Here is a 15543-nt window from a genome sequence, read left to right on the forward strand (position 1 = left end):
ATCAAGGAAGGGGGGCATGGATGGGGCAGAGCTGCAGGGGGTGGAGACCCACTCTGACCATTAAGAGCACAACATAGTGTTTTAGACTAAGATGAAGTATCTGCTTTGAAAAGTGCATTTATTTTATGTGAACTTTCAGTTTGGCTAGATGAAACAAACAGAGAGCAGCTATGACAGCTTTGTCTACAAATGATGATGTGAATGAAATTAAACAACTGAAAGTAGTTTACCTCGAATATTATAAACCAGTGCAGAGGTGTATGAGACAGCATGTATACACACCCCCAGAGCAGCAGTGGTTACCTCTACTTGAAAATATGCTTTCAGAAGTCTTTAAAAATTAAGGACATACAGCTGGCTACCTGCACGGCTTATTTTCTCATGTTCATGGAGCTGTTCCCAACAGCAGGTTGAGTGACAGCTACAGAAGCAGGCTGAAAACAGAGTGCTCCAGTGTGCCACATGTTTCTGAGGGCAGCACTGGGGGCACACGGCATGTTTGCAGACAGACCTTTGCTCTCCCGGGGGAGCTCAGCAGGAGCTGGGAGCCCAGGAGGGCACCAGCGCAACACTGGCTGAGCTTTGCTGAAGTGGTTTCCCTGTCACTGGTGTGTGCACAGCTTTCCACAGCTCTGTGACACCTGCCAAGGAGAAGGATTATACGCAAGGCTAGGCTTATCAGTGCAGTTCGTTTGAAGATGAAGGTGGTTAACTTTTAAAACAATTCCCACTTAAAATCCCACCTATACAATGTGGCAGAGTCATGCAGGGAGAAATAGTTTCAACTGGGATTATACAAAACTAACACAAATTTCTTATCTTCCATTACATAACCCTAAATTCTTACAATCACAGCAAACTCAGAGTGATCACTACTTGGGCTAAAACACCACAGAAAGCAATCCAGCAACACTGCATTTTTTTATCTCACACGTCAGAGAGTGAAAGTGCATATGCACAGCTGCAAAACTGTAAATTATAATTTTACATAAAATGAAACTTGGACTAAACATACTCCTGTTAAAATAAATCCCTGGAGGTGAACTTTTCCATTTTTCACTCATAACCAACTTTTTAGTACACCAGTCTGTTCCTCAGGCATTCACTTGAGCGGGAGAACAGTGTCCAATCTCTAGCATGCAAATAACATTAAAAAAATCCGTACTTACAGCATGGTTGTATTTAGCACAGTACTCATGCAATTTTCTTAGCCACTAATACTACTGCAGAAGAATATAAGAGCAAAGGAAGAAAAGAATGTAAAATAATCCCTAAACGAATGACAAATGTTTTAGATACTCCTCCTATGTGCAAAATGTAGTGAAAAATAGGCATTTTCCATCAAGTCTTGTTTCTCTTTAAGAATAATCAATTTAAACAGAAAACGAATGGCAGCCATTTTTCTTGTTACTATGTTTTATTCTGCTAACATAACGGCTAGAGATGTCATCCAATACAACTTGATGCATACCATCGTATGCCCATTCACACAATACCTGCCTAAAAGGGTGGGAAGGCAAGGAAATCCCGCTTGGGAGGAGAGTGGGGAGATCTAGGCTGAGCTTGTCAGTAAAACAGAAAAAGGCAGGGTTGAGATGAAGCATCAGGACTCGTGTGCTCCAGCACATGCTGTTGCTGTGCAGTTTGCCTTGGGCAGCCAACCCAACGGGCTGAATGCTCCTCACTGTACTTCTGCTCACCAACCAGCACCGTCCCACTGAGAAGGAGAGACAGCTCAGGTTGCGATGGAGCTTCTTGATATAGATAAGTAGACACCAAGAGATTGAAACTATATGGCCTCTCTTTTTTGCAACAGGGAACTTGAGACTCTTGAAGGGGCAAAACCAAGAGCATTTGCTCCCCCTCACACCAACTGACCTCCAGTTGTCTGAGTTGGGCAACATGTAGTCTAATTATAGGTTTCTTGTGTCTTCCTAAAGATTGTCCTCTTACGTGGGCAAAGAATCTCATGCATCTCTTTCAGAGCACAGATCATCCTCCCTTTGAGACTCTTCTGCCCTATCACAACTATGCAAGGCAGGTTCCCATCAAGTTTGCTCCTCACCAGTGAAACAAAAGGAAGAAACAACGCAAAGCAGAGTATAGAGTGACCACTGGAGAAGGCAGGGCTAGCTTCTTCCCTACTATCTTTTCCCATGACAGCTCACTTAAAAAGAGCTGTTAACATTGAAGATGTTTTTACTAGTAAAAGTGCAAAGCTATGGTACATACTGAGCAGTTTCATACTCTACCGTTGTTGAGGATGCACTACGTGTATGAGTCGATACGTTGTTTTCTTTGCATTTTGTGTACATACCCACTACGTGTGGTCAGAGAAGGGAATCCTGGAGGATTTATTTGGATGGAAGTCAGGTGTGCCTATGTGCGTTTTTATATTAAAGAGTTTGGGAGTACATACTTCTACATCTGATGGGGACTGCTTAGCCTTCAGCAAATCCCTAGCACTTCTTCCATTTCAGTTCATTTTACTGCAAAAAGCGATATGCAGAAATATCCCTTAATGGGGTGTTTTGGACCCTAAATAACATACGTAAGGTGCTATGGAATTCTTGAAGAAGGTGCTATAGTAGAATAAAATAATAGTTGTTTATTATATTCAGACAGAAAGGATATGAAGTTCCTTTCTTTAACCCTCGAAAAAGCACTAGTGTTTTAAAAAATATTTTTGAGAATTCAAGCCAGTTGCATTCAGATCAAGATGAAAACCAAACTTGGGGCTCATTCTGTCAGAGAGACACAGCTCAGTGGGATCCCTTTTAATTTGGAGTTATAATTCCCCAGTCTCAGTATCGACAGCCACAACCAAAAGCTTCTTTGTCGTGTCTTTGCTACTCAGCAGCTTCTGGGAGTGTCTGACACAAAACAAGAGAATGATAAGGGTTAGTTAGCCTCATCCAAAGGGTTTCACTACTGGATCCAGCTCAAGGACAAACTGATGACAGGCTATGTAAAGCTGGGGTCAGAATATATATGGTATGGGACAGACAGAAGCAGTGCTTTATCTAGGCCCTGAAGTCTCAACTCTGGAGACAGCCGAGTAAGGCAGATGTCCTCTGGCATCCCGTACGAATTCACATACTGTGAATTCTTCATTTGAGACCCTGTTGGGAAACAAAGTCTCCTCCCACTTGATTTACTGTGGAATTGCTGATAAGGAAACCTGGCTGTAGCAGAACACTCCCCGCAGCACAACGGGGACAAGACAGGCAGCACATCTGCGGAGGGGAGATTAGTGTCTGGGCCAAAGTTACAGAAAACATTCATTGTAAAATAATCTAAGTCTTACAATATGGAAAACGGCATAGCCCTCAAATCAGAGATGCTTTGTCTCTCACTGTATGTCTTTGGCAGCAGAAAGAACAGCCACATACAATTAATACTATCAAACAGAGCCCAGCACAGCAATAAAAAAAAATATATATCCTACGTACTATCATGGCAATTTTATCCCTTTGTTTATTTTTTAAACTGAACTAATTACTTAGCTCAGCAATGGTCAGGACTGGAAGGCTGCACCAGCACTGTAATGAAGGTAAAACCCTGGGGAACAATTTTGATTACAGTGGAGGTTTCAGCTGACTACATTTTAATTAATCGGAGTAGTACAGCAGTCTGAATTCCCAGGTATCCCATTTCAACCTGTAGACTAACATGATATGTTTTAGGACATACTTTAACATTGTTCTAATAAATTCTCCAGCAGTTCTTTTAAGTCTCAGAGGTAATCTAATTTTTTTTTTTAATTATTTATTATGGAGACTTTCAATAGGAATTTCAACTAATCACTAAAATGATGTGACTGTGGAATGCCAACAAATAGAAACCAAATACCTCTACAATACTTGTATTAATTAAAAGCACAGAAAATTTTCTAATTACAAAACAAAAGAAGTTTTTATATTTAATAAAGCATTTTAATTTAAAATATGTGTCTATTATAATAAAGACAAGCCACAGTAGCATTCGGTTAAAAAGCTCAGCAGTGAACCAGCATAACAACATGAGATATCCTCCACCATAGGATAAACACATAAGTTGTCAATGACAAGAGAAAAGCAGGATGTTCAGGGTTCAACACCTGGTGCAGTGTCTACATTATCTGTATAATCCAGGCTTAAGCGAGCTATGTTTAAGGACTGACAAAACATGCATAGTCTGAGAAATATGTGTCAAACGAAGAACCAGATCCCAAAATAAGCAGGTTTTGAGCTAATACATCCTAAGACCCAGCAGAGATTGTGTAATTTATATCTCTAAATTCAGAAAGCACATAAATTTTCTTTTGCATTCTTCTCTGCACCCTGAATTTGCCAGGGTTCTGCTACTGTATGGAAACAAGAATTTTAAACTGCCCAGGACTCTCCTGCTTTCTACTGAGACGCTGCAGTCCCCAGCATCAGCCAGATGTGACCTGCAGAGGTGGCTGTACACTGCCCCTATCCCGCAGCAGTAGTAGGACTCATCTTCCTCCCAGAGGGATGTAAAAACCAGAGAAAAATCCAGACATTACAAAAAAAGGATCGGGGGAAAACCCTAAAGACAGCCATCAAGCAGAAAGGGCTAAACCCAAGAGAAGGGCAGAGAACAACGCTGAAGCTACTGGCTATGGTGGCAGAAAAGGGGATGAGGACAGCAGATGTGGAGCTCTGCCTCTCAGCCCATACACTTCTCCATGTTAAACATGTCAAAAATGCTTTGTTTTCCACAAAAAACAACCCAACCCTCTCCCCTTGTCAACAGGGTGAGCTGCTGCAACACCTGCTCAGTGTACAGGAGGCCATAGAGCTGCTCCTTGGTCCCTGCATGAGGAACGGAGGAGGGGGTGACTCCTGCCTGCCTCAATGGACTCTGTCACACAGCTGTAGAAAAACACTTGCTCCTAGTAGCACCTACCGCACTAAGCAGTACTGAACCCCTAACTGCTATACCACTAGCAGAGGTGCAGCCCACCTCTGCCAGCTGCCCACTTTTGTCACCTAAATCTTTTAAAAAGGCACCATCGTTATGTATTTTCCCCTACATAAGAAAAGGCTAGGGGCAAGAACGAGTAAGTTACTTCGCATGGTCCTCTACTCTAGTGTATCCGTAAAGCTGCCAAAACTCAACCCCAAATAAAATAAAATATCAGTTAGATTAGTTTTCCAGGGTGAAACCGTTCTGTGTAGGGAAAAAAGGGTAGCTCCATTCTGTGTGCAAGCAATGAAGCAAACAAGAAATTTAAGAGAATGATCACGGATTTCCTCTGGCAATGGGAAAGGTACAGACCTCAGATCATGTCTCTGGCAAGGCATCTCTAGTCCAGCAATCACTATTGTCCTTCAGTCTCTGCTAACTTAACAGTACTACAGATACTCTATTTTACAGTTCTCATTACCACAAATATTACAGGAATAATTTTCTACAGTAAATAATCATAGAATTGGGCAAAGGAAATGGCATTCTCAGGAGCACATAAAATTATTCCAGTATGGAAACCAACTGTTCATGTCTAGTAATAACTGTATGTGAAACCAACTCTTAGAGATTTTAGACTGAAAACCTCAAAGAGGAAAAAGTATCAAATTATTGCCACAGACCAAGACACAAAACCTGACTTCTTGATTTGGAGAGGCAGTTCCTGCACAGATTTGCAAGCATGAAGCATTTTTTAATTTATTTGTTTTTTCACACTGAGTTACCGACCAAGTACTTAGTTCGGGTTTCAGAAGAGCTTGAGTGATGTATTTAACACCCGCTGGGTACATCGCCACTTACACCGTGTTCAAACCAGAGGGAAAGAAACAGCTGCTATTGGTCTCCCTGCCTCAGGTTAAGCACCAGGAGTGGGAACCCCCCACCAGAAGTGTGTGAAAGCACCAGCATCAACATGCTGCAGCCTCCAGTGATCTAGAATTCCCCTCCTGGTTTTCTGTTCTTCACTTATGCTTGTCTTTTAACTGCACCCAAGGATGAGCAAAGGTAAATAATGCAGCACACTTTACCTGGGGCTTACCCTAAAAGCCACTTCAAAACTGCAAGCTTAGGCAGATCCTAGCCAGGTTTTCTGTAGGGAGCCCAAAAGAGCTTGAGCCTACAAGGCTTTAGCACTCCCTGGCTCTGACCAGTACTCTGGCTACTCACCAAGCTCCTCTGCAACACCAAGGGCCACTGACGACCCAGGACTTTTCTATGTGTCAGTCAATAAGCGAGGACAAATGAAAGGAGAGTGGGGAAGCTGAAGCATACCACTCTATAGCTTAGGTGATCTTGACAGAAGTCAGGTTTTCTCAGCTCCCTTTAAGCCCCAGGAAGCATACTCTAGCAGGAGGTCTGACCGAAAAAAATGTGCTGCAGGTAAATCCATTGTAGTATGAAAAATCACCCACCTGTAGCTACTAGCCTTGAGTTGCAGAGAAAGAAAATGGGGAGGGAGAGCTTCTTCTAGGCAGAGAATTGTTCTGTCTTTACTCTTGCACCAGTAAGAGTATCAATGCACCAGTACAGCACTAGTACACACCACCAGTGACTTATGAACATGTGCAATAGTAACAAAGATGCTCATGACCCCAAACTGTATTATCGTCTGTTTAGTGGTGGAGTCGACAGTGTTAGGTTAACAATTGGACTCAATGATCTTAAAGGTCTTTTCCAACCTAAATGATTCTATGATCATGAGAACTCATGTCTCAAAGAGGAAAGGGACAAATAAAACGCTGCCTAGTGCAAGCATTGCATTTACTGTTTTGTTGGGGGGGGTTGTTTGCTTGTTTAACTAGAGAATCTGCATATCTCCTTCTCCTTAAATTGCTCATGCACATGTTGGGAGTGGAGATCGTGCATTTGCAATGACCGAATCACAAGCACGCCTACCAAGTAAACCTTGCAGGGGTGAGGGGGGAACTACATGCACGAGAGTCTTCAAACTGCCTACACACATGGCAGCTGCCTCCCATGGGGTCACTGGAAAAATCCATTCAGCCATTCTGATTGCTTTCAAGAGCAAGGAAGATAAAGACAGAAATACAGGGCGCTGGGGTGCAGAACACTTCTCAGACAAAGCAAGCCAGTTTTGGATAGGCTCGGACAGGTTCTGATCTATTTTAACACCACCTAAGATCGGCAGAAATTTTGTGGAGAAGAATAATTTTTGCCTCCACCATCTGAGGAAGATTAAGATCATGGCTTCATTTTACAGACAGTGTTGGTAGGGCAGTAATACTCAGGGTGCAAGAGAGGTAGGTCAAAAGTCTGCAACCTGTGCTGAACCCAGACAGCATTCAAGAGATGAAACAATTCTCTTTTTAACCTCTACATTCAAAATGAGACACAGAAATGACTGCAGAGGATTTTCATTCAAAAAACAGCCACTGTTCTGGCTCATCAGTCAAGACTTCTGTTAGCATGTACTTCAGGAAGCTTGCGATACCCTTGTACTCTGCTATACAAGTAGGAAACAAAATTCCTTCTGCTGTGTTCCTGTGTTGGATTATGAGGTCATTTTTCAAAGAGAGATTCGAAGCGTGCAGAGATAGGAGGTGGATGTGATCAGAAGTCTATAGACCTGTCTGTCTACTGCTTTCAACACAGTCAACTATAAGGTGCGAGCAACTCACTTGCAGAGCCAAACAGGAGTCGATCTGAATCTGTCTCAGACGGTTCATCTCATTCCTCTCAGAAGGCCCAAAACAGGCAGCTGCTCTTCCTCATGAGGAGTGCTTGCCATGGCATCCCAACAGATTAGGCTCCATTCCCCATGAAGCTATACATTATTAATCTTATCTGAAGCAGACAGTGCTGACGCCCAGCTTCCTCAGTGTCTGGAAGAATACCAGCTGTCTCCAGTTGAGCCCGAGTAAATGGAGAGAATGTGTGCATGTATCGAGAGGAAATATTTCTTAAAACTTTGTGGGATGCAGAATCCTTCCTCTCTTCTTTTCCTTACCCGCTATCACAGCAACTGCCTGGGAGTCACATCTCACTCCATTTCTCTGCATGCTCCCGTGCAATGGACTCCTTTTTGTATAATACCTTCTGCCTACAAGATAACTGTGCCACTTCCTCTCAGACGAGGACCTGGCCCCAACGGCACATCCATTTGTGGAGTTTTTTTGGGGGGATGGGTTACTGCAAGACTGTCTGTATCAGACCAGCAGAACCACAGAATCATTTCAGTTGGAAGAGACCCTCAGGACCATCAAGTCCAGCCATAACCCAACTCTAGCACTAAACAATGACCCTAAGAACCTCGTCTAAACGCCTTCTAAATACCCTTCAGGGACGGTGACTCCACCATTTCCCTGGGCAGCCTGTTCCAATGCCTGATAACCCTTTCCACAAAGAATTTTTTCCTAATATACAATCTAAACCTCCCATGGCGCAAATTGAGGCCATTTCCTCTCATCCTATCACTTGCTACTTGGGAGAAGAGACCAACCCCCTCCATGCTACAACCTCCTTTCAGGTAGTTGCAGACAGCGATCAGGTCTCCCCTCAGCCTCCTTTTCTCCAGGCTAAACAGCCCCAGTTCCCTCAGCTGCTCCTCATCAGACTTGTGCTCCAGAACCCTCACCAGCTTCATCGCCCTCCTCTGCACTCTCTCTAGTACTTCAATGTCCTTCTTATGATGAGGGGCCCAAGGAGATGCCCAGATTATGCAGCCAGTGGAAGATACAATTGCACACTTCCCAAAGCACAGGAATATACACTGTAAAGAAAATTTCTGTACTCAATAATTCCTTAGCTTTTACCTCTTTTAAGTCCTTCATGGGCTTGCTTCTAAGGCTCAACAATCTCTATGGTGGTTTTCCTCATCAGCCTTGGAGCAATAGCACCAACAGATACCACATAGTTGCCAGTGTTGTAAATAAAAAAGTTCATTTCTACTGAAAGGCAAACAAGTTCCGGGAGAACTTTTCATCTTGAACTTAAGAATTGGTCCAAAAGAGGTACTGGATAAGATTTGTATTCATCAGCCCTTCTTAAAAGTGGTCACAATCAACTGGATGGCAAATTACACAAAAACCAGTTTTACTAACTTACAGATCTTTCAAAGCTTCTGACAATCTCAAAGATGTTTTAATGGCCGTGTAGACATGGCATACAATGGTGCAACACAAATACATGGCTCAACCAAAGAACACAGCGCTGTAGCTGATTTTGCACCATAAACTTGTTTCTTGGACCAGTTTTGCATTTCAGGATGCAGTCCAGTAGTGACTTGGTTTCTGAACAGTCACATCAAGACACACAGATCTTGCATATTTCAGCCTCTCAAGAAAAACAGGGGTCTCTACTGTGGCAACACTACATGTGAGGAAGTGCTGGTTTTAAATAGAAGCCTTTCACTCTGGGGTGAAACAATATCCAAACAGGTTTTGGTCCCCCTAAATCAGGGACCAAGACTTTGCTAGTAAGTGGGAAAGTGTACTATAATTTGAAATATTACAGCCAGGCTGATGAAAGATCATTCAAGCAACCTGAATGGCTCACATGCAGTCATTTACTGTAGAAATCAACACACCATGTTCAGGTCTAATAAAACCACATAATCTGTTATTATGGAAAATATGCTAATTCTGCTCAGTATTTCCCACAGGTTTACAGCATTAATAAATCCAGATTTGTGTCATTAATCTCTAAAATTAATGACTGACTACCAGTAGAGTGCAGTAGGTGGTGATTAAAGCAATAGAAATGCCCCATAATACAGACATTATTGCCTTTGTGTAGGGAGGCACCGTGTGGTAAGTGAATATTAACTTCAAAGATCCAGCTCATTTTACACTGTTAGGCTCTTGGACAAAAGTTGAATTTGGAGCATGTTAGCATGTAATTATAATAAAACACTATGGCTGAATAGTATTACCCTCACCCACTTATATCATTAAAACAAGATGGCATTGCCACTTTACTTTCTAAAGATTGTTTTTGGCAAGGCAATTCACCTGTTCTCTCAGGTACTGTTTAGAAAGCAAGATCCGTAAATTAAGCCATTTATCTCCTGAGAGTATTGTGCTTTTTACATTGCCATATCTACCACACAGCTTTAGGCATGGCAAATATAAACTGTCTTAAACCTCTGATTGCCTCAGACCTGTTTGACAGGGCTCTTTCTGCCTCTCAGAGGAGGCTGATAGTTTGGCAGCATGAAGTCAAAGGCTTAATCCTGAGTATAAAGTACTCGAAACAATAAGGATCTCAAAGCAGAAGGCTGAAACATATTCTATATCCATACTCAAATTCCACAAGGCAAACCTATTCATCCACAAGGCAAACCTATTCACATATATTCACCTGGCAATTATGAATGACAGTGTTTAACTAGATCCGAAGCAACCCTGTTTATCATCGTAGCAAAGGAAGACTAGATAAGCACGTATATCTCATGAAATTAGCTATAGCCTATGCGCTTCTGTGACAGATGCACTCATCCATGACAGCTCCCCCCACACTTCTATCTGGGTTTGATCCTTAGAGTCACCTGTGTATTAAGATACATTCACTAAGCCTTCATCACAAGGCAATGACAGTTAATTTCCTTCATTACTTGATTTCCAATTAACCAGTGGTCTTAAGAGTCTGATACCTCACTAATGGAGAGAGTTGGAGCCAAAATCTGCCTGTTTATATAGGAGAGAAAGCAACTTAAATATACACTAATAGAGAGAGTTTGATTTTAATTATATTAGAGACAGGTTTTTTCCAAACAAAAGGGAAGTATATAAAAAATTTAAACAAAATAAAACTCCCAAAACTTGGCTGTTGAAAGAAAATTACATCTGTCATGTTAGAAATGTTGATAAAAGAGTTCAGAGTTGCTGCCAAGGTAATTGTCTTCCTGAATATGCACTGACTGTCCAGACACTGGTCACAAGATTTAAAGAATAAAACAATATAGATCTGTTACTTCATGTAAAATTAAACAAATTGTTTGCTTTTTTGGTTGTTTTGTTTTGTTAAAATGAACCACCATTCAGCATGAGTTTAGAAGAATACACATCTTTCAGGATTCTTTTTAATAAATCAGAGCAATCTGTAAACCCTTTTCAAAAATAAATATTTAGAGGTCATGTAAGCTATGAACGCAAAGAATGGCTTAGATCCAGGCATTGTGTAGACTGAATGATGTGATCCTCCAGACATTTTTCTGCCCATGTGGTGCCATCAAAGAATTTTGGGCTTTTTTTAAAACAACATGACAAAAGTTAAGGAAGGAAAGAGAGACATATGAGGAGCTGAGAACTGTGAAATGAGACAGGAGTAATGCAAGAGGGGTCATATCCCACTCAAACAGGAGCCAGCAGAAGGGAAGGAATGGGATATGAAAGGTCAGAACAGCAACAGTGGCCCGGTCTTTTCTTGGAAAGAGCTTAAGAATGAAAGTAAACCAAAAAACAAGCCTCGCACTTCTCCAGACTTCAGCTACTCTCTGCACTCTCTTCTTCTCACTAGTTTGGATAAGACTTTTACTATACAACATTTTTAATTGTCCACTTGGACCCTGAGGTGCTTGAGGAAAGTGCCGAGGGCTCAGCTACCATCCCAGCATTAAGTGTGGTTGGCAAAATACTCTGCTCCACCATCATTGTCTTCTCTTGAGCAAAGAACTTCCTGCAGGTCAAGGAAAAGGAGAAGCAAAACATCACTGTTGAGAAGTGATCTCCCAACTCAGACCAGTAGAACAACTCTTTAGAAAACTGCTGCCTTTGCTTCAGTTCAGCAACAGCACAAGAGACTGACGTACCTTCTTCTGATTTTGACAACCATCCAAAAGACCTTCTTCCCTAGCCTTGCCACCAACCATGCCAGCTCTCTGTACCAGTGTGCAGCAATATAATTCATTGGGCTACTTTGCAAAATGAGTTGCAGATGCTTCGGTAGTAAATCTTTCCTTAGTTGTGTGCTTCAGAAAAAATGAAATGGAAAAGTCTGCCTCATAGGCTTCATATCAGCCACAAAAAACTGCATGAAACCATGAAGTCAAGCGCAAAAGATCCCCAGAGAATTCTAGAGCATCACTGTCACAACATGATTTTCCAATTTCATCCACTCAGCTGAAAGGATGTTTAAAACCAACATTTCTGGGGACAAAGAAAATCTCATTTCAGTCTCCTCTCATTATTGAAATGTGGCTGAAACCTTCTATTTTCAGAACAGCCAAAAATAAATAAACGCTGGTAAATGTAGGGAAATTTTAGCCTCAGAAGTGGAATTTCTCACAAGAACTTTTGAGCAGCTGAAGATGTGGGAAGGGACACTATTACTTGCTCTCATCTACAGCGGTTGCTAACATGATTATACGGGCCCCTTTTAAAGTCAGTTTCCACAAAATGAGATGAGTCTGTCCGTAAACATCAGAGTAATTTGTCACCACACCCATAAACCTCGCTTCCTAGAACTGCCATACACCTGAATATCATTGAGGAACGCAGACCCCAGGCTCAGGATGAATGCCACCTAAGGCCCTCCTGCAAACTTGAGCTCTGTTTCACACTCTGACTTGTCATTTCTGCACAGCGTGACGGAGGCCACCGCGCTGGAAGACAGTCTGTTTCTGGGAAATGCCATCGCACTTCCACTCCTGACTCAGAACAGTAAGATGATTTTCCTCAAATCACACACCAAGTTAACAGCAAAGCCAGAAACAGTATGTAAATCTCACTGACATGGTAAAACATTAATAAGCCCACACGTGGGTTTTCTGCCTGTTTATTCTACGAGTCTCTACATCTACTTATTTTTCACATGCTGATGATGCAAGACTGAACTATGCTTTTCCAACACTTGGGAAGGCTTACATGTAACTGCTTGTTATTATCACTGACTAAATTACCACCAGAGTGGGAATCATACCTTTGAATAGTCTCAGTTCAATTAAAATCCCAAGCCTTTTTGTTTGCAGTTACCGTATTTCTCTTGTGGTTACTAGAAATATTACCATATTTATCTTATTTCTGAAAACTCCTTGTGGTTAAATAGGACAAATCCCTTCCTCCCTTACTACTGCTAAGGTAGCCTCTCCAAGTGCCCACTGCACTGAATTCCACAAAGTTAAATTTGAGTGACAAGCTATGACTCACCAAAAAGGAAATGAAAGCCATTGAGCATCCTCTGTAGTGTTAGCGGCACACAGGGAGGGAAGCTCAAACAAATGGGGAAAGAGAAGCTGCTGTGCTCCTACTCCCTGCCATGCACATGCAAGATCCCAGTTTCTCAGGACACTGTCAGCTACTCCTTGCCCCACACAGAGCACATAATGTGGTTCCCCTGCCCTTCCCCTTTGCTTTGCTTCTTAGCGAAATGGGGCTTATACGTGACGACGGAATCTGTGTCTATACGTCTGTGCGCTGATCCCGGAGCTTTTGTCTCAGCCCTCAGTGATTACACCAAGGTTAGACAACGGGCCAGAGAAAGCAAATTTCAGCAAGTTCTTACAAGTTTTGTGAAAACAGGCAGGGAGGCGACTCTCAAATTATCCTGTGGAAGGAGAGGTTGGCATGCACGATCCCAGAGAGAGGCCAGAATCCCAGCAAATTCCTCAACCATGGGAAAAGTTTCAGCTGAGACTCACAGTCAACCACCAGACACAAATTTATAAGAAAGTAGGCATGTTTAACCCCAGTGCTCGGAAAACGACTTGTCTGGCTAGGCAGGCACTGTAAAAGACAGTACTTTAAATGATTTGTTCCATTCTTTCTTCTAAGAAATCTTACCCAGCACTGGAACAGGAGGGAGTGAACTGGCAGGTGACACACACATTTGCTAGCACAAAAAGGATCTTTATAAAAGTAGATTTTGTATTTTCTTAATTAAGAAGAAAATAAGCCAGTGACAGGATGTGGTAAGGGACTCTTGTTTGTTCCTAAGCCTGTCTTTTCAAACACTTTGCAAGCATACACATTCAAATACAGAAAAGCATCCATTCTGAAATGAGCACCGGGGTGGAGCCAACATCCATGTTTTGGGATAGCTGAGTTTATTTTCTCAAGGTCTGCAGATCAGAGCAGAGATATCTATTATGAATATCTTGATCACACATCCCCACTTGTGGCTGCTTAAGTAAAGGGAAAGGGGAAGACTGGCCCCCATTATCACCCCTGTTCAAGTCCTGCCTCTTAGTTTCCCATGCCTAGCTCAGCCCAATGAACCAATTTGGCAATGACCCACTACCCCTGCTGTTTACCACTAACCTTGCTCATGACCATCCACAGCAGTCACAGAGCAAACACAAGCCACTCACCTGGCAGATCTGCAGGTATCTGTGGGAAGCAGTGAGTGACCTTTTCAGCTAGCAAAAACTACAGCAGGAAGACAGTGCTTGAACAAACCTCATCACTCAATAGAAAACTTCCCCATTGGCATAATAATGCAAGGGGAGACTATTCCTCACCGGCACTTTACTACGTGAGGATGTAGCTTCAGCAAAAAGGATGCAGCCTCAGCAAAAAGGATGCATGAACTTGCAGGCTAAAACAGTTGTGATAGACCACATGCATGTTCTTCCATCCCTCGAGGAGTTTAGACCTGGCCTGGCACATATCACGTTGCCTGCCACAGCAATACTCCTTCCAGAACCAGGTATTTAACAATGTAGACAGCCCTTGGGATACAGGCAGCAAACCACAGAGGACAGGAGACTAAGACACGTGGCTGCACTGCCCAGAAGGTCTCACTGGTTAGAGAGAATGGAGCTTTGCCACGCTTTCTCTTAAACCTTCACCCTCTCAGAAACTGGACAGTATGGCAGGAGAGCTATGGACTTCCTAAATTTCTGTCCAGCCACCTACCTCAAGTGCATCAAGTCTTGTCACCTAATACCACCAGCCTCTCTCCACCCCACAGATAGCTTTCCTTTCCCCTCTGAAACTTTGAATGAATGCTATTTTTCACAAGTAGAAACTACCAACATTGATAGAATTCTTACATCACTGTCTTTCTTTTATTTTGAAAAAGCTTTCAGTTTGCACTAAAGATATCTCTATCTACTCCAGTCCTCCATGACTCAATCTCTATAAATACTTTAATGGGATTTATTCCATTTATTTTCTAGTTTCCCAGGTGATGACATGACAGACTGTCAACCTGGTCTTGTGTAATCAGCATAGGAGAGGTCAGTGAATTGGCAATAACAAACTACTTGAGAGCCAGCAACAGGGAGAAGGAGTTCAGATATTCAATGATAATGCTCTAGCACAAACGCATGCTTCCCTCCTCAAAGACTATGGCATAAGAAAAAGCTTTAGGAGCAGATCCTTCACACCATAATCTCCTACACTGTTTTGATCAAGTTACTTAAGCACAGTTTGATTTGCTTACCTTCATCTGCAGCTAACCCGCAACAAAGATCTGGTGTCTGAAGCCTGGGGAAAGGACCAAAATACAACAGTTCCTACACCTCTGTGACACTTGTAATAGACAACCAGGCAACGACCTCAGTTTAATCTTTTTGCTCTAGTTTTCTCTTGCTTTTGCACTCCTCAAGTCGATAGCCACTCCTCAATTTTAGGAGTTCGGGATGAACATGCATTTCTCACTGTGCTGGGC

General features: G+C 42.4%; 2 protein-coding genes across 10 annotated transcripts in view; one reads left to right on the forward strand and one right to left on the reverse strand.

Annotated features, from left to right (window-relative positions):
• The window catches only part of CMSS1 (cms1 ribosomal small subunit homolog), a 250557-nt gene that overhangs the window by 36649 nt on the left and 198365 nt on the right, over positions 1–15543 (reverse strand). The window lies entirely within an intron of this gene.
• FILIP1L (filamin A interacting protein 1 like) overlaps positions 1–15543 on the forward strand; it is a 215149-nt gene that overhangs the window by 4721 nt on the left and 194885 nt on the right. The window contains exon 2 of one of the 9 annotated variants that reach the window (XM_065657263.1): positions 12517–12593. The exons of the other annotated variants lie outside the window; for them this stretch is intronic. The gene's annotated coding sequence lies outside the window, so the exon portion shown is untranslated. The remainder of the gene's footprint in view (positions 1–12516; positions 12594–15543) is intronic. 9 annotated transcript variants of the gene reach the window in all.

The sequence above is a fragment of the Caloenas nicobarica genome, chromosome 1 (assembly GCF_036013445.1).
Source record: "Caloenas nicobarica isolate bCalNic1 chromosome 1, bCalNic1.hap1, whole genome shotgun sequence".
Lineage (NCBI taxonomy): Eukaryota > Metazoa > Chordata > Aves > Columbiformes > Columbidae > Caloenas > Caloenas nicobarica.